This window comes from Dipodomys ordii, unplaced genomic scaffold, assembly GCF_000151885.1.
Source record: "Dipodomys ordii isolate 6190 unplaced genomic scaffold, Dord_2.0 Scaffold123, whole genome shotgun sequence".
In the NCBI taxonomy this organism is placed as follows: Eukaryota; Metazoa; Chordata; class Mammalia; order Rodentia; family Heteromyidae; genus Dipodomys; species Dipodomys ordii.
This window is the reverse complement of record NW_012267339.1, coordinates 3367612-3388502: the sequence shown is the minus strand read 5'-3', so window position 1 is coordinate 3388502 and position 20891 is coordinate 3367612. Positions and strand designations below refer to the sequence as shown.

Below are 20891 nucleotides of genomic sequence, written 5' to 3'. Positions count from 1 at the left end.
CCTCCTGTTTAGTTTATTGTCTCAGGTATTTTGTCACAGCAATAGATAACTGATTAACATATCATATTTACAGTAGGACTTGTGAATGCTTTAGAAATAGTCTTACCAACACACACTTAATAATAAAGTAAATCAGAATCTTCCTGCCATCACGTGGGGATCTCGCTGCTCTGGCCTCAGTGGCATGTTCCATCCTTTCAGCCCACGACTTGCACAAAGGAAAAAAAAACAATTTTTTTTCTTGCCCCGCACATAACTTGAGGTGAGCAAAAAGAAAATTAGAATTAATTTTTAACCATGATGGAAATTGTGCACATCCAGGCCTTTCAGTGTGGCAATCAGATCGGTGCCAAGTTCTGGGAGGTTATCAGCGATGAACCCGGCATAGACACTACCAGGATTTACCACAGAGACAGCGACCTGCAATTGGACCACATCTCTGTGTACTACAATGAAGCCACAGATGGAAAATATGTTCCTCGTTGGTGGTTCTAGAACCTGGGACCATGGACTCTGTTCACTCAGGTCCCTTTGGCCAGATCTTCAGACCAGACAATTTTGTTTTTGGTCAGTCTGGGGCAGGCAACAACTGGGCCATGGGGTATTATATAGAGGGGGCTGAGCTGGGTGACTCAGTCCTCAATGTGGTGCGGAAGGAGGCCGAGAGCTGTGAAGGCCTGTAAGGATTCCAGCTGACCCACTCCCTGGGCTGGGGTTGGGAGGGGGGGCACCCTGCTCATCAGCAAGATCTGTGAAGAGTATCCTGACCGCATCATGAACACCTTCAGTGTAGTATCCTCACCCAAAGTGTCTGACACTGTGGATGAGTCCTACAAGGCCAGCCTCTGTCCATCAGTTGGTTAGAGAATACTGACAAGGAGGCCCTTTATGACACCTGCTTCAGTACCCTTAAGCTGACCATACCAACCTACGGAGACCTTAACCACCTCATCGCTGCCACCATGAGAGGTCTCACCACCTGCCTCCGCTTCCCTGGCCAGCTCAATGCTGACCTCCGCAAGCTGGTAGCTAACATGGTGCCCTTCCCACGTCTCCACTTCTTTATGCCTGGCTTTGCCCCTCTTACCAGCGTGGAAGCCAGCAGTATGGGACCCTCACTATGCCTGAACTCACCCAGCAAGTTTTCATTGCCAAGAACAGACTGGCTGCCTATGACCCCTGCCATGGCCAGTCCCTCACTGTGGCTGCTGTCTTCTGTGGCCGCATGTCCATGAAGGAGGTAGAAGAGCAGATGCTCAATGTGCAGAATAGCAGCTATTTCATGAAATGGATCCCCAACAATGTCAAGACAGCTGTCTGTGACATCCCACCTCGTGGCCTCAAGATGGTAGTCACCTTCATTGGCACAGACATCCAGGAGCTCTAGAAGCACATCTCTGAGAAGTTTACTGCCATGCTCCGCAGGAAGGCTTTCCTCCACTGGTACACAGGTCAGGGCATGGACGAGATGGGGTTCACCGAGGCAGAGAACAACATGAATGATCTCGTCTCGGAGTATCAGCAGTACGAAGATACCACCGCAGAAGAGGAAGAGGATATCAGTGAGGAGGCTGAAAGGAGGCCTAAGGGAGAGAACCCCATTACCTTAGGCTTCTCAAGTCCCCGAGCTGCTCCCTTGCCTCCTTTCAGAATTTGTTTCTCCTGCCTCTGTCTTGTTTTCTTCTTTGCGGGTATGGTGTAGAACAGTGCCTGGCTCATAATAAGCGCTCAATAAATATACTTGTTTGTTGAAAAAAATAATAAAGTAAATCATTTTAACATGTCATGAAGTGACCACATGGAAATCAACTGAAATGCTGGAGTGTAGAGCAGAGGACTTTTGATACCATTTGTAATCTTAGGTTTGTATTTCTAAAGGATCCTGTCCTCAGGGCTCTAAACTTAGAGGATGTATTGATGCTGTAAAGGTAGAATTCTCTGGAAGTTTTTTTTTTTTTAAAGAATAGCTTAAATCACAGAATAAGCTTTAAGTTTTGTTCTTTCTTGTTGATGAATCACTATTAAAACAACTTTAAAGATTAATAGCAGAAAAAATGTTCCAAAGTTGGTGAACATGTTTTAGACAAGAGCCCTTTTATAGTGTTAATTCCATGATGCAAACACATATTTTAATTTATAAACTTGTGTATATTTTTCTAAGATGGCAAATATTGGAGAAAATTCACTTTATTGTTTGGAATTTCAAATAAAGCTTTAAGACAAAATTTTAAAAGCAATATTAAGTAAACAGTAGGCTCTTATTGGATTCAACTATCTGACAAGAAATGAGTTATTTATTCATATGTGCATCTACTTCTAGTAGTGTACCTGAAAATTATTTAGAAATCAAAGTAGAAAAAGGTAAGACTGAATATAGAATCGAAATTTTGAAACAGGGTAGTATATCTTTGTTTCAATTATTTTATAGGAGTTGGCTTCATGAACTAGAAAAATGTGTAAATTATAATGTGCCATAAAAGAAATTCATTTACTTTTCTGCATTTTTGAGCAATGAAGGCAGGATGGGTTGGCAGTCACCATGGCAGTACCAGGAAAGGAAGACATTCTTGAGAAATGAGCAGACTTCACAGTGAGGACCCTCCCTGGAATTAGGCAGGTTTAAACTCAAGTAGAGGACTCTTCTTCTTCGGTGACAACAGATCAGTTGCTATTAACAATGAGGCTGGTGTCTGCTGGTATTTTGTATCTGAGTCTCACTTGATGCATAAGAGTCCATAGACATTTCAAAACAGATTTAGTAATTCTATGTGTTCTTCCTTCTGATAAAATCTATAAAAACTGACTTAATATCAAAGTTTAGATTGTATGGCCTAACTTAGTTTATTCTTTTCCATTAGAAAAATTTAGCTAACAAAGTTAAAATATTGCTGGATTTATTTTTAATAAAAAATTATTTTGGCATGTGAAACTGATCAACTTGCCAAATTGATGCCTTTCTCCAGTGGAGTACTCAATGTAATTAAATAAGCCTAGTCATTCCCTTTTTTTAAATGATTTTGAAAATGATCTTTTTTTTATTCCATCCTGGGAAAGATCAGTTATAAATTTGTTCCTTTGTTCAATTATTGGATAGATATTGGATTGAAAGAATATTGTAGACCTGATTGCCCTTATGCAGATTCTGAACTGGAGGTCAGCAGCTGAAGCTTTACCAGAGCTTGTCCAGGAAGGACAGGAAGCACCAGGAGGCAGAAGAGATGGTGGCCTCCATGCAGTCATATAGGCCTCTGCCAAATCTGTGAGGACTCTGAATGTGGGCTGACTCTAGAGTACTCTAAATAGAGATGGTTTGGGGCCTCACCGTTGATCTCTTACATTGGAAGTAGGCATAGCTTGCTTCAGCATAGGCAATTTCTGGAGAGGACTAAGCTAAAGATTGGGACCTGATTTCAGTCCCAGAAGCTAGAGAAATAGAATTGGGTTGTGTATATGAAGAAAGGGGTCTGAATAAAATATCAGAGGTTCCAATATAAAAGTTAATGTCCCATGACTAGTGCCTAAAGAGACACAGTCACTAACTTAGAAAAAATTAGTTTAGTTGTATATCATTTTTATAATACAAATTTTAAAAACTTTTAAAAAATGAAAAATGAGTTTAGCAACGCTCATGTAAGAAAATTACAAATTGAGACTCATGAAGAAATGCTCAACCTCTGTAGCCATAAAAGAAATGCAAATCAAAACAATACTGAGGTACCACCTCACCCCAGTGAGAATGTCTAATCAAGAACTCTAATAACAGCAGATGCTGGAGGGGAGAGAAGAGAGTAATATTGCATTGTTAGTGGGAGTGTAAACTTGTTCAACCACTTTGGAAAGTAGTATGGAGGTTCCTCAAAAGACTCCACATAGAGCTCCCCTATGGCCCAGCAATCCCAATTTTGGGCATTTACCCAATTGATCACAAACAATACCATACTAAAGCTACCAGCACAACGATGTTTATTGCAGCATTATTTACCATAGCTAAGATATGGAACCAACCCAGATACCCTTCAGTAAATGAATGGATCAAGAAAATGTGGTATATATACACAATGGAATTCTATGCCTCCATCAGAAAGAATGACATTGCCCCATTTGTTAGGAAATGGAAAGACTTGGATAAAGTTATATTACGTGAAGTAAGCCAGACCCAAAGAAAGATAGGTCCCATGGTTTCCCTTATTTTCAGTAATTAGTATATGTCTGAGACAAGTAAAAAAGGTCAGATAAGAAGGTGTTAGGTGAAATGAACCCCAAGATAAAGACACAAATGTTTTTTTTTCTTTCTTGCTATTGTTTCTAACATATTTATAAGTTTTTGTTGCTTTTTATGTCCCTCCCCCTGGCATAACCCCTGTTTTCACTGTATTTGATGTTGGTATAATTTGGGGAGGGGAAGGAAAAAAAACAATTTGTTTAAATAGGGATACAAGTGGACCCATTGCAACAATGAGATGTATATAATGCTATGTTGAAAAATGAACTTTATAACTTTGGCGGGGGGCGTCATGGAGATGGGAGGGCAGGGATGGTATGGGAAAAACAAAGGAGGAGGCAACAATGCTTGATAAGAAATGTACTTATTTCCTTGTTCGTGTAATTATAACCGCTCTGTATGGTATTTTCACAATAAAAAACTTATTAAAAAGAAAATTACAAATTGCTGAAAAAGTCATAGATTATTCTAAATTTTACTACTCAGTTTCACAACCCTGATTTCATTCTTTACCTACCTTCTGCTAACCTTGTTTAAAAATCACTTTTGAAGGGTAAAACTGTGTAGAGGATAAACAATATGTTTTCTACATTGATTGACTGTCTTCAAACTGAGCTGTGCAGTGTAATAGCAATCTTATCTTGGAGTCTTTGTTTGTTTTACATAGTAATCTCATCATCCAGCCTCTTTCCTTACTTTTGCAATGAGATTCATCATTGGTGGCTTGAATTTAATGAGGAGGTATGTGTATGTGTGTATGTGTGTGTGTGTGTGTGTGTGTGTTCACACAAACCTGGGCCTGCTGCCTGTTAGCAAGTGCTCTGTCCTTTAAATGTACCTTAGCTCCTGAGATGGCATTATAAATGAAATATACATAAATAACTTTAATTTAGAGGTAGCTACAAATTTTTTCTCTTCCAGCTTTGCCATATCAAATCTCATACATTAGTTATTAATTTCAATACTAGGAACTTTGTATTTACTTGGTAATTTGAGCATCATTTCTTGGTAACAAAAATATTTTGGTGAATTAAGTATGTAAGAGGAAATGAAATCTGCATATAGGAAATTCAATGTAGAAAATACACTTTATCACACTTCAGTTATAATTTTCAAATGGTTATTATACAATAGCTACTTTCTCAATCATTAAAAAAATTATAACAACTAATGGTTTTCATGGTATTTCTGTATATGTATTAGTAATTTTCCAATTGTCAGTGTCTTGATACTTATCAGTTTCTAATTTGTGACTTCTCAAAGACTTCACACAAATAAAAACAAATTTATTTAAAGTTATTTAATTCTCTGAGGCTATCTCAAAGGAAGATTATTGGTATTCTATTTTTAATTGTTTTCATTCTCCCCAAGAAGGGTCTAGAGGGGCAGACATAATGTAAAACCCTATGAGAATGATGACAGAGATGATCTTCCTTTTCCTCTGAATTTCTTCTTTATTTCCAATTTTCTAAAATATTGCTTCTCCTATTCTTTATTCTTTCAAATTCTTTTTTATCTTTATGCCATTACTTGGACTTCAATTCATAACTTCACACTCCATTCTGGTTTATGAACTTACAACTGAACCATGTTTCTACTTCTGGCTTTTGCTGGTTAATTGAAGATGAAAGTATCATAAACTTTCTGACAGTGATTCTCAGATCTCAGCCTCTTGAGTAGGTAGGATTACAGCCATGAGGCACTAAAGCCTGGTTCCTTCATACCATTTTTTTCTCTCAATATGCTTTTGAGCTTGAGATAAACCATTTAGTGAAGAAATAAAAATCATAGGCAGCTTAAGGCCTGATGTTTAGTAAGAGGAAATGTTCCTGCTTGTATACCAGCCTTTCATGGAGTATAGAATTTGGGAGTGGAGAAGCCAGAGCAGTAGACAAAACTGGACTAGGTAAACATTACGTGAAATGCTGAGAAGTTTGGGTATTTTCAATGTGTGATGAGGATAGTTGAAAAATATTGAGAGATGCTGGGTACTGGTGGCTCATGCTTGTAACACTACCTACTCAGGAGGCTGAGATCTGAGATTTGCAGTTCAAAGCCAGCCCTAGCAGGAAAGTCCGTGAGACTTTTATTTCCAATTAATCACCAGAAAACTGGAAGTAGCACTGTAGCTCAAATGGCAGAGCACTAGCCTTGAACTGAAGAGCTCAGAGACAGCCCTCAGGCCCAGAGTTCAAGTCCCCCACTGACTACATATAAATTACTAAATGTACATCAAGTATAACTGAATCTATGGTTGCATTAGGCTTGTTTTGCTTTCAAAGCATTAAGAGCAAAAATTTGTTTTTTGATCCTAAACATTATTAGTGGTCTCTTACTCTGTAAATGATTCTGACATGGTTCTGTGAATATATCCTTAATTCTAAGATATACTCTTCAAAGTTTGCAGTATTTCACTTAAATATATATTGAAGATGGAATAAATGACTGCATAAGCCTTCCTAATCACCAACTGAAGAAGGCATGATTATTTCACTATAAAATAATCAGTTCTTTCCCTCCAATTCAGTTTATCTGTTTCAGACTAGAACAAGATTTTCCATACATTGCTAGCCATTTCCATACATGTGTTCCACTGAATCTTCTCTCAGTGTGATGGAAGTGAGCTCATTTCTCTGTCCCTTGGTCCACCCACAGTTTCTTCCAATTCAGTCCACTTTCAGTCTGCAACAACTTCTGTTTGAGGCTCGACTGTTTGCGTTTTCTATTATTATTACACAGGTACAGGCCTCAATCATTTTAAATTCTGACCTGCTAAATAACCTCGATCTCTGTCTCTGTCCCAATTTTTTTTCAGGCCTCCAGGCACTCCTCATTGTGTCACAATTACCTTTCTCAAACTGCTTTAATTCTTTCTCCCTCTAGGGCATTTGCTAAGGCTTCACAGGATCAAGTCCAAACTTGTCAGTGTTCAAAGTCAGTTACAATATGTCCACATTCCTCCTTCAGTGAGGTCCCACAAAAGGAACTCTGACTCATTTAGGCGTCAATTTGCCCATTTAAGAAAAGAAATCTGAACAGATGAGGGAAAGGTTAACCCTACCCTGCAGTCACCTGTCAGTTGATTGTTGGGGAGAGGAAGGGACTGTTTACCTAAGCATTAATGCAGACTGGTACTAGACAAAGGGGTCCTTCAAGAGACATCCTGTTCAAGATCCAGAGAGCAATCATTGTCTGAGAACTGAACAATTCAAAGTCATAGACCAAAAAGCAGCTGTTTGAAATGTGTGATGGCAGAGCACCAAGAGTATCACACTTTGATAGATGATAGGGATTCTCAGGTGAGTTGGTAGGTCTCCAATAAGGAAGTGCCTAGCCAACAAACTCACAGAAACACACACACACACACACACACACACACACACACACACACACACTCCAGTGGAGACTCTTGTATAAATTCCTCATGTATTAAACAGTCAAGAAAACACTTTGAAAATAACTGAATTAACTTGCTTTCTTTAATCCAGATTTAGAGTTGTCAAACCTTACAGATATATAACTTACTATATGTTACTATTATCTCTGATGATCTGCTATTCCCTGCCTTCTGAGATATGTGACTGCTTTTGCATCAAATGGGTTGCTTTGTCCTTTCAGAGGAGGAAATAATAGCTCCTCTGGTCTCTGGTATAACTTTAAGTTGGGAGAGGATTAGATATTTCTCTCCTCATTCAGAGTACAGATCTCAGTCCCTCATATACACTTTAAAACACATTTATTATCATACTACACTATATATAATCCATTTTCTAGGATCAATGTTCCAGTTTTACCATACTAAAAAGTTTCCTTCAGATGAATGGAGTCTGATTCAATGACTACCTTTATTTCTTTTAAAAGTAGCATTGGGCTGGCTGCTGGTGACTCACACCTCTAATACAAGTTACTCAGAAGGGCGAGATTTGATTTTGAATGTTTGAAGCCAATTAGGCAACAAAGTCCATGAGACTCTTATTTCCAATTAACCAGTCCACTAGAGAGTGGACGTGTGACTCAAGTGGTAAAACACCAGCTTTGACTCAAAAAAACAAAAAACAAAAAAAAAAAGCTAAGCAAGAGTTCAAAGCCCTGCTTTCAAGCTCCAGGTACAGCACATGTGCACACGTGCACACATACATGTACAAAAGTAACATTGACCCTGTAGAAAATATTAGGCTGCTTGAAAAATATTAAGAAGCAAGACCTGAGTAATGGGGTATTCTGATACCAAGTTCACCCAGGGGTAGAGAGAATACATAAATGCATTTATTTAATCCACTTAATCTCAGTTGTGAGATCACTTACATCCATGTGATGGTCAACCACTAATATGCCCAATGCAGCCTCCTTTCTGAAATTCACTATTCCACATAGAAAAATGTGCATGATTTTCTAGTGCACTCACTAGATATCCTTCACTGAAGTTGCCATCAGACACAGTGCTGGCTGACCATCTCTGGAATGCAGGTTCTTATAATAGCTGAGTGCTTCATAGTTAGACCTCTTGGTCTTCTGATGTATTTTAAGGAAAATTACAGGCATCAAAACAATGTGGGTCAGACATGGTGTAGGGAAAGTACATCCTTACTGTGACCTTCCAGTGGTTAGAGATGTGGAGGCAAACATGAATTCCCAACTGCCAAGAATCCTTGGAATCTAACTGACTTGGATTACTACTAAATTCTTGAATGATCTTAGGTAATTACTTAACCTTACTGATCCTCTCTTCATCTATGATTTAGGATAGCGGTCCAGGTACACAGACATCCTACAAATGGTTGCAACTATCTCATAACAACTTGCAAGTGTATAGTAGTAAAGTTTTAGGAATTTTACAAGACAGTTGTTAAGACAGTCATTGGAAAAGACAAGTAAATTTGCAACTAAAATACATTATCTAAAATACAGAGGCAAGAAAATATTCAAAGGCCATCATTTCCTAAATACTATAGCACATTTCACTATTCTCTATGCTGTTACTTATGTCTATAGTATATCCTCATGCAACTATACATCTTTTTCCGGTGGGCTCTATGTTCATCATTAAGAAGGTAGTTTTGTAGCTTTAAGTTAGACCTGGTGGCTGTATTTTGTCATAGATATTAGCAAGTGACAACAATGAGGGCTTGATTTATCATCTTACTGATTGTCTATAGAATACAGAAAATGATGGAAAATGGAAGTAATATGGATTAAATTTCAAAGTATGTAATGTCTGGAATTACTACCTGATGAATATGACATGGCTCCTATTTTCATCTCAGATGTTGACCTAATGAGATATCAACTAGTATTCATATTGCCAAGTGTAACTCATTCATTAATCACAAACAAAAGTCATCTATAGTTATCAGAGTTTAGCAAAAATTGTCTAATGTTGTAGTTCATTGGTAAATGTACATATGAGAACCTGGGTATAATTTCCTGTAGCAGAAAACATATAAAATGAGTGTAGCAAAAATCAATGAAAAGATTTTGTAAGAATCTGTCTTGTGTATGAAAATCATAATAAAATATTATTCATTTTATTGTTTTTCAATTATGTGCCACACGTTTCTATCATAAAACTTTAATATAAAATCATATATAATTTTTTCCAGCTTTAAGCTTTAAACTTAGGGCCTCATGCTTTTGTTCTGAATGCTTGCTTAGTTGGTACTCTGCCACTTGAGCTATGCCTCCAGTCCAGCTTTTTTCTGGTTATTTTGGAGATGAGTCTCATAAACTTTTGTGTCTAGGTTAACTTGAAACCACTATCACCCTGGCTCCACCTCCTGAATAGGTAGAATTAAAGATGGAACCATAGGTTCCTGGAATGTATATATTTTAATAAGAGTTGTTTTGTTAAAAAATTACCAGCACTGACTGAGTTCAAGCCCCATGAGTGACAAAAAGTAAACAAAAAAATCACCAGCACTGATTTTTTAAATAGTCTTCTTTTGTGTCTCTGTCCAAATTGTCCATCCTCTGGATAGCATTTTTAGATTTCCTTCAAGTCAGAACTGAATGTCTTTCCTAAGTAAAAATAGTTGAAACCCATGTAAAGTGTGTTAATTAATTGTTCATAAGTCTGTTCACTAGTCTATACTGCAAACTCCTCGAAGAGTAATGAAAAGAAACCACATATCTAAATTTTAACATGACCCTTGGCATCTATCATAATTTCAGAAAATATTTTTCAAAAAATCAAAATGTTTACCCACACTTTTTTTTTGGGGGGGTCTGGTCATGGGGCCTGAACTCTGGGCCTCGGCGCTGTCCCTCAGCTCTTCAGCTCAAGGCTAGCGCTCCACTACTTGAGCCACAGCGCCACTTCCAGCTTTTTTTCTTTTTGCTTATGTGGTGCTGAGGAATTGAACATAGGGCCTCATGCATGCAAGGCAAGCGCTCTACCACTGAGCCACCTTCCCAGCCCATACCCACACTTATTTTTAAGTTTTTATTATTGTCCATAAGTAGTTGTCCAGAGGGGTTTTAATTCAACACATCAACTTATGAGTACAATGAATCTTGATTAAGTTTACCCCTTCCATTATTCTCCCATCTCTCCTAATCCCACCCATTCTATCTTTACCTCACTCCATTTTCACATATATATTGAGTCTTAGGGCTCTATTCACCCACTTTTTCTCTCTTCACCCGCATTTTCTCTCTTCACCATACTCATCTTGATATAACATTATAAAAACTATTATCCCTTTTTCCATTTAAGCCTCATATATGTTCCCATTACTTATTAGTAGATTAGTTGACTGTAAGAGTGATTTGGAAGCAAGAGGTAGAATTTATACTTTTATTTCACCAGATTAATGACAAGTATTACATATTTACCATGTCAATGTATCTTTTAGAATCACCTTCCTTTCATTTTTCATGATGCAATAAACTTCCTTTGTTTTCACAAAGATGTTCTGAGCAGATGAGACAAATTAATGCTACAATAAAACTATTTTGTAATGAACTAGTACATTATTTCTGGTATGTTTCTTGGACTGAGATATTTCAACTACCCTTTTCCAGTCACTATTATAATTATTCTATTTATTATTGATACTTTACTTAACAATATTATAGTTTTAAGGATTTCACGTGTATTTGTCCTCCAACCCTAGGTATGTATTATCATTGAATTAGGTATGTCTTATTGTGTTAAGGAAACAGTGCCAAGAGTTTTTAAATCACTTGCCCAAGATCTTATAACTAGTGAGTGATTGAGATTTAATTAAAGCCAGTCTAGCCTGAGAATTAAAATTTGCTAAAAATGTTTCAATTTCAATGAATGAGATTACCTTTGAGAGAAAAAACTATAAAATGATTTTTTCCTATTCTAAAATATAAAGACTTTGAAGAAATCAGAACTGCAAGGCATTGATAACCATAAAAAGTGGGAAGAATTCATGATAATATGAAGTACATGTTTGCTTCTGTAGTAGTTAGGGTTTGCTAGAGCAGAACCAGTAGAATGTGTATGTGTATGTGTGTATTTGTGTGTGCACATATGTGTGTGTGTGTAATGATGAAAAGGGATTTAATAGATTTTTTCACACAGATAGCAGCTGGATAGTCCCCTAATGGCCATTTGGAGGCTGAAAGACCTGAGAAAACAATAGCTGGTCAGTCCACGGAGCTGGAAGCCTCAGAATGAGAGGCACTAATGATGCAACTGTGGCCCAGGTTGATGGCCTAAAAACCTCTGGAGAGTGATATTAGTGTAAGCTGCCATTCAGAGGAGGAGGAATTTGAATTTGATGTTCATGGTGATATCAGCAGCAAAATCCATACCCTCTCAAGTGAGGTGGAGGATGTATGTTCATTCCACCTGGGCTTCCAATGTCTTGGCTGGTGACATGCACAATCAGGGCAGGTCTTTCCCACTCAATTCACTGACCAACCTGCCAATCTTTTTGGTGAACACCATCACCAACACACCCTGAAGTCTGCTTTACCAATTTTGTAGGTACCCTTCAAACCATTCAAGTTAACAGCCAAAATTAATCATCACCAAAAGCAGATAGTATTAACACGTGCTGAGATAACAGGAGAAAAGCTGCCCATTCTAAGCCAAAGTTTGGAATGGTCCCAGACAAAGAAATGATGTTCTGGTTTGGATGACAGGGAGTAACAATCATATCTACTACACAGATTTGGTAGATGGACCTGGTACATAGAGTGACCATATTGCTATTAGGCTGACTCCTAGGGTATGGAAAACAGGCTTCTAGGGAAGCTCCTAAAGAATATAGTTCACAGCTATGGGTGAAAGTAGTAGTTATGATGGTCACAAGTACAGGGAGAAGAACAGCTAGATAACAACTGCCCTTACCAGTCATGGCAAGGGCACTTGCTCTTCAGACCTGCCACAAACACTGAAACTAATGTGACAAGATTGTACAGAAGCTATGAGACTACTCCAGAGACATTTTGATATTTAAAGTAAGAATTAATTGACTTTATAATTGCAGTTTTGAAGGAGTTTCTAACTACATTAAATTTACCTGCTGCATAATTAGATACATTTTTGGGTAGGTTAAAAGAGAATAGGAATTTTTGAGAATATATTAAGTAGAATTTAAGAAATTGAATTTAGGGGCTGGGAAGGTGGCTCAGTGGTAGAGTGCTTGCTTTGCATGCCTGAGGCCCTGGGTTCTATTCCCCAGCACCACATAAGCAATAAGAAAAAAGCCGGAAGTGGTGCTGTGGCTCTAGTGGTAGGCACTAGCCTTGAGCTGAAGAGCTGAGGGACAGCGCCCAGGCCCAGAGTTCAGGCCCCATGACCAGACCCCCCCCCCAAAAAAAATTGAATTTAGAATTTTTTGAATTAGTAAGTGACATTTGAAATAGTTATACACTCCCTCCAATATATATGTAAAATATGCTGTGTTAGGAATATAAATGCATTAACATCTTAATGAAGTGTATTCATCAATGTTTGTATGTGTCTATATGTATATATGCTTCTAATGATTTTCTACTCATATGTTTGTAATTACAGAATACAAGAAAGCTCTGTAAGAGAATTGACTTAGATATTTGCCCCGTGATTGAGAGGAATATACTGTTCCACATGTATGACATATTAGAATTCAGAACACCTCCACTCTATCCATCATAGTACTGAAACTATACACCAGAAACCTGGACAAGCACAAATATTATAGCCCACTTGCCATAACCCAATAATAGACACCAAGGTAAAAAGATGATTTAAACAATTTCTTAAATTTCTACTCTCCATGATGTTCTAATTTGCAGTGCTCAAGGAAAAAAAACTAATTTTACTCCATCCTTAAGCTGGAAGTACTTGATATTTGCATTGTTCTTTGCATATGTGTATTCATTTCAGGAATATTTTAGCTCCTGCCGTAAAACTGCATTTCTTACCTTGATGCAGTTTCCTTCTGTCAGATTTTGTTAAATCTCCAGGGGAATCCAAGAACTTGAACTACAATGGAAAAATGAATCTCCATAAAGTTTTATAGCATTCCAGCAATGAAAAAATATACATGCATTTCACATAGTGAAAATATAAAGACAATATGCTTGCTTATTCTGTTTATTTATTTATTTATTTTTCCATGTCTACATTTTTTTTATTGTGATAATACTGTACAGAGGGTTTACAATTACATGGGCAAGGTAATGAGTACATTTCTTATCAAGCCTGTTGCCTCTTTCTTTGTTTCCCCTTCCCAACCCTTCCCATTTCCATCCACCACCAACACCCCACCACCACCCGGCCACCCCCCCACCCCCACCCCGGGCCAAATTTGTAAAGTTCGTCTTTCGACATAAAGACTTGTACATCTCATTGTTGCATTGGGTCCACCTGTATACCTATTTAAATGATTTGTTTTTTGTCCCTGCCCCTCCACAAATTATACCAACATAAAATACAATGAATGCAGGGGTTATACCGTGGGGGAGGGATATAGAAAGCAACAAACAAATCATCTTATAAATATGTTAAAACAATTGCCGGAAAGAAAAAAAAATTTGAATCCTTATCTTGGGGTTCATTTCACCTAACATCAACGTATCTGACCTTTTCTGCTTGTCTCAGACATATACTAGTTATTGAAAATAAGGGAAACCTATGTTTCTGAATAATAATCTCCCCTACTTTATTATTTTATTTTAATCCAGAAATTTCAATGTGTTAAGCTTTCTTGGATAAAATGTATAGAAAATACCTTGGAATACTTAGAATTGTTCCTCTTGGCTTCTCTTACTTTAACTAGTAGTCGGCATAGACACCCTATTTCGGTCTTTCTCAGTTGATGGAAAGAGGAAGAATTACTTTAGTCCATTAGGGTTTATTATTTATTTATTATTTATTTATTGTCGGTAATGGGGCTTGAACTCTGGGCCTGGGCACTGTCCATCAGCTCTTCAGCTCAAAGTGAGCACTCCACCATTTGAGCCACAAGTGCCACTTACAGTTTTTTTGTGGTTAACTGGAGATAAGTGTCTCACAGATTTTCCTGCTCGGGCTGGCTTTGAACCATGATCCTCAAATCTCAGCCTCCTGAGTAGCTAGGATTACAGCCAGCGACACCCAGCTAGGTTTTATTTTTAATGAACGTTTTGGTTATAAAATCATACAGGATATGTGAAATGAATAGCGTCTAGACATTGCTGTTCTATAGTTCACAAGATGGATGGTCATGAATCTGATATTTACTCTCTGAGCCGATATTTTTGGCTTTCAAAATCTTCATTGAATATTCACGTCAACGAAAAATTGGCTGATAATTTTCTGAGCCTAAAACATAATTCCACATACATACACACAAACAAGTACAAAGCAATTTTGTGTGGTTTAAATATATGTTGAACTTGTTAGCACTGTTTATTGTTTAAATATAGTATATATATTAAGTACACCCGTATATAATTCACAGAGCACAGGCATTTATGATAGGCAGCTTTCTATTACTGTGGCAAAATACCTAACTTTTCTCTTCTATTATTAGCAATGACTTTTTTGTTAATTTACATTCCAAGTTCTTTCACATATAACTTTCTTTCACATATAACATATATCTTTCTTATAGGTTGTTGTTAGAGACAAGTGATATAAATATACAAAAGATTTTTTTCTCTTTTAAGCACAATACATTATATATATAAACAAGACTTTCTTGGTTTTTAGATAGGAAAATATGTTGCATTTGTTGGTTTAATAACAAATTCACATGTTTATAATTGTGTTTATTTTAAAATAAAGCCTATGGTTTGTAATGCTGAAGAAACATATCAGCTTCAAATGAGATTTAAAGTAAAATAAAATACTGTGCCAGAGTTCAAGAGATAGATCTAAAGGAAAAAGGCATGACTCAATATGTATAATCTCACTCTTATTTGCATGTTTAGATAATCAAGAGACAATCTTTAATCCATTAGTCAATATTTATTACCTAAATTTATTTTCTATAGATCACCAGTAAACCAAGGAAAATCAAAAGTTTCATTAAAATAGAATGATTTTGAGTATAAGGACCAATTAAAATTACAGATAAATTGGGGCTAAGAAGGTGGCTCAGTGGTAGAGTGCTTGCCTTGCATGCAGGAGGCCCTGAGTTTGATTCCTCAGAACCACATAAGCAGGAAAAGTTTGAAGTGGCGCTGTGGTTCAGTGGTAAAATGCTAGCCGTGAGCTGGAGAGCTGAGGGACAGTGTTCAGTCCCAGAGTTCAGGCCCCACAATCGACAAAAAATAATACAGATAAATTAATAGATAATAGTAATTAAAATTAACATAGGATGCATGAAATAAATATATATTTACAATATTTGGTTTCATAATAGTTTGTATTACAACTAGTGATTGATTTTCATCCTATAGAGACTAGAAAATCAATACCTTTTTACTTTTTGTCCCATCAGATTAGTTTGAAAATATTTTAATATAGTTAATTATTAATTTAAAGTAAGATTATATTATCATATTTTTCAATGATAGCATTATCTAAAATTTACTCCAATAGCTTAGAGAGAAATTAAGTTACTGAATGGAATACAGCCACAAAATTAATCAGCATTTGATTATAACAAGTATAAATTCTAAATGTTGCTAAAAGTTGAAGGGGTGCAAACTACAAGGAAATTATCTAAGCAAAGAGAAGAAATAAAAAATAGCCATGTACAATGATGTCATATAAGAAAATACAAATGGAAAATGAACATGTAATTTAGGAAGAACAATTAATAAACATGACATTGAACATAGGAGAAGTTTGACATTATCTCTGCCAAACTCCTATTTTAATATGTTAGCCCTAACAAGAATATAACAGAAGTCTAAATCTTGGGATGGAAATGTCTGCATAGATGGAGTTGAGAATCTTGAATTCCCAGTATATCATGAAGCTCCCCTTGCTTACTATCCCACACTCATGTATAGAATTAGTTTATTTACTAGTAGACAGTGTTCATCCACCTTGCTCAAAGATAAGGAAGAAGCTTCATGTGAAACAAATGCTTATAAGAGAGTATTTGTCCCAATCAGGTTCTACATTTTTCTTCTCATCTGAAAACCATGGGAAAAAAATATGGAGCAGATCTCAGTAGAGCCCAACTGTGGAAGTGGAAAAACTGCTTATAGGCATGATGTACTTGTGAACTAAAGTACCTTGAGGATCAAGCTAGTCACTGCAGAATATTAAGAAACTTTGTGTAGGATGTGGTGCTGAATGTTGAATATATGTGAAAGGAATGTATGTCAGAGAATGTAGAGAAGATACATAATATATAGAACTTAAAGCCTGGCAAAGATCTGAAGTAAATTTGCTTGCATCCTGCTGATACCTGGCTATCTGGAAGTGAATAATGGTACAGTACTTTCTGGGGCAGGGAGTAGAGAAATTGATTAAATGGCTCTAAAAGTGGGCAAGCTAAAGTATGTTTTATGTGAAGTTAGAACATTTCTTGATGAACTCTGTTCCATGGGAGGGACCACAGGATGGTTCATTTACCAAAATGTTGAAGAATATATTATTGAGGGGGATGCAATTACTCAGTCATCATAAAGATGTTTTAGGTTTTGTTATGATAATATTCCACTATGGAACAAAATTTCTGTTCTGGTTGCTACTTTTCTATAAGGTATTATCTTGGCTTAAACAATGATTAGCATGCTTATGGAGTGTAGTTTATTCTGTGTACTCTGGGCCTTCAGCTGGGAAGACACAAAGACTGGAAGTATAGCTGTTAAATGAAATTAAATAAAAACCCTTTCATTCACATGCCTGCTGCCAGAGCTGGGAAAACTAGCAGCTCAGGATTTCTGTGATCTACATGTGGAATTCTCATATCCCCTAACTTATAATGTGATAGCTTCACAGCAATTAGTTTTCTTACATGGTTATTCAGGTCATCAAACACAAGTACTTCAAGTATCAGTTTGGAGGTTTATAATATTATATTATTAAGTCATTCTTTGGCTTTTTTTTAATGCTGCAGATGGAGCTGAGGGCCTCACAAAAGCCAGGCAAATGCTTTAGCACTGAATTATGCCCCAGTCTTCAAAAAGGGAACACTTTGGAATGTTTTGTTTTTTAAGATCAACATATTTTAATTGTGTATATTAATAGAGTTCAAGTTGGTATTTCTATTTGCGCACAGGTATGTCATGTGTCAATAAAATCCAGTTGCTTTCTCTACTCACTCTTTCTCAAACTCCAAATTCTTCAGTAATTATTATAATTATAATAATGTTAACTTTCCAATATTACAGAGAAGTTGTGGTACTTATTTTTCTCTGCTGGTTTATTCTATGCATTTTGTTGCAAATAATAGAATTTCATTTGTCTTTCTGACTGGATAATTTTCTATTGTGTGTATATACCACATTTTCTTTATTAGTTCATCCATTGATGTACATTTAGAGTGACTGTCTCTCTTAGTTCTTGTGAAGAATAACCTTGGGTCTGCAAGTATCTCTTCAGTATTATCATCTCATTTCTTTCAGTTGTATATGCAGGAGTGAGATAGTAGGTGTATTTTTAGCATTTTTTGAGAAATTTTTGCATTCTTTTCCATAATAATTGCATATTCCTACAAAGAATGTATGAAAGTTCATTTTCCTCCACTTCTTTCCCAGCACATGCTTAGTCTATTGATAATAGCCATTCTAAATGGATGAGATCATTTCTTACCAAAGAACTCTTTCGCCTGGTCCAAGACTAGAACTCAGAGCCTCTGCTTATTGTTTGGTTTGCTTGCTCTCAGTAGTTGCTTTACCACTTGAGCCACACCTCCTCCCTTGATTATTTTTCTTTATTTTGGAGATATTGTCTTGAAGCCTTTTTTGCCCATATTTGGTATATTCAAATCACGACCCTTCAAGTCTCAGCCTCCTGAGTAGTTAGGATGACAGGGATGAACCACCAATACCAGTTTCTGCTATAGTTCTGATTTCCATTTCCCTTAAGACTATTCCACTTTGGTTGCACTGTCTTATTTAATGGGTAAACCATAAATGTCTGATTTATCAAATCTCTACTCCTGAGCTACTCATTGGAGGAGAGGCAAGGTTGGATATTAGAAAAGTACACAGGGTAAGAAATTGTTGTCCTTACTTTCTAACAATGGAATCTGCCACAGAATGATATATGCTTCACTCATTTATGTAAAGATTGATGATAGGTTGTTATAGAAGTAGAATCCTTTCCAGAAAATAATAGATTCTTCTCTGTCTCTGTCTCTGTCTCTGTTTCTCTCTCTCTCTCGCTCTCTCTCTCTGTGCTTCTGGAGCATGAATTTGGGGCCTAACCAATGTCCTTAAGCTTATGTGCTCAAGTCCTATGCAGAATAATTTTGAACCACAGCTCCAGTTTTGGCCTTTTGGTAGTTGACTGGCAATAAAAGTCTCATGGACTTTCCTGCCTAGGCTGGTTTTGAACTGCGACCCTCAGATCTTAGCCTCTGGAGTAACTAGAATTACCGGCACCCAGTAATAATAAGCTCTTAAAAGAATAAAGGCCAGAAATGTCCAGGTATTTCTATCAGTGATGAGATTAGAATAGCAGTCAAGGGAGTTTCGTACATCTGGGAAAATGTGCGAATTAAAGTTGTTCAGCAAATGGCTATTTAAATGACAAAGCCACAAAATTAAAGATGGATACCAGGAGCCTTTAGGAAGCTACTCCAATTGAAAGTCATGATTCTTATCCAGTGTACATACCTGAGCCTATAGACTGGCCTATAATTTATTAAATGAGGCAGAGATCAGATTCTTGTTAGCAAAGACATTATAGTAGAAATTCCTCAGAATTTTTGAGAATTATTGAACACAGAATCAAATAGTATTTGCACTCAGAGATCCAAAGTGCTAACATGACTGTTCTATTAGAAAGAGACAATATGGCTGCCAGTTAATAAATAGAAGCCTGGCTCAAGTCCCACTCAACATTAGGCCATTGTATTTCCAAACCAAACAAGGTATAATGGGAATACTTGGTAATTGATCGAACCCTCAATTGGTTTAGTGATCCTTGGGTGTAGGAGCTATTGCATTGAGGAAGACAAATTAGAAGCCTTTGAAACTGCTTCCAACCTAAGAAAATAAATCAGTATTGCCTCTTGAAATGCAGTAAGTGGCAGAGATAAGTACCATGTTCACAAAACACAGGGTGGTCTTCATTATATCCTTTTTTAATTGGCCAGTCTGGCCTTTATAGAAATATGATAGACCACAAAGAATGACAGTGTAACTCCATAAACTTTACTAGATAGTATCCTTGTATGTTGTGCTAGATGGGATATCTTTCACTAATACAATTGCATTTGATGACATTATATACCAAAATGATCCTAATTGATCTAGAACCTCTTTTTTTCCCCATTCAATAGACCTATGTAGAAGCAACACCAAATTATCACCAGAAAGCATCAAATAGAATGTTATTGGGTCCAATAACAGATTCTCCTGATAGTTCAATTAGGGAAAGCCACTTCATACATCTCATTGAGACTGTGAGCTCCAACCAGGAGACACTAATTGATCATCTCATTGGGAGAGATACTTCTCTCGAGTAAAGTCATGCTGACCCTCCCAGTTGCAAGGTCAGGCAAGCCTAGCAGTAATACAGAGAAAGAGGAAAGTGAATCCAAAACGTCAAGCACAGGCAGAGCCAGCTGGCACAAGTAAGCTACATAAATAATTGTGCAAACTCTTCTTGCTATCTCATCTATCTTTCATCTGTGGTTTCAAGTAGAGATTGGGATATTTTATGATTATCTGATATGGGAAAAAGCCAGCTTGATTCATTAGTGGGTTTGCTCATGATATCAGTGAGAAATGAACAATTCAGAGTTGCCATAAAGTTCTGGGTGTGATACTGAGAATAAAATGTATGAGTGGAAAAATGAAACAAGATAAGAATATGTATGGATTCATGGGTGTTGGTGCCAATCCTGCACGTGTCTGGAGAAAGAAAATCTGGAAGGTTTAGGTGGGATAGTCTGGGAGAAAGGCATTAGAACATGAGCAGAAAACCAGAGAAACTTGGAGAATGTTTTAAATACTAAATACTAAGACATACATTTTGTATACTGAAAAGAGGATCCTTTAACACTTTATTATTTTTCAAAAAATGATAGTTTCTGTATATTTTTCCAGTGCTAGGAATCAAACTCAGGGCCTTACATAAACTAAGCTATCTATTTAT

The 20891-nt window shown here is 36.8% G+C and overlaps 1 pseudogene; it reads left to right on the top strand.

Moving 5' to 3' along the window:
- The first annotated feature begins 297 nt into the window (after positions 1-297).
- LOC105995905 overlaps positions 298-20891 on the top strand; it is a 38899-nt pseudogene continuing 18305 nt past the window's right edge.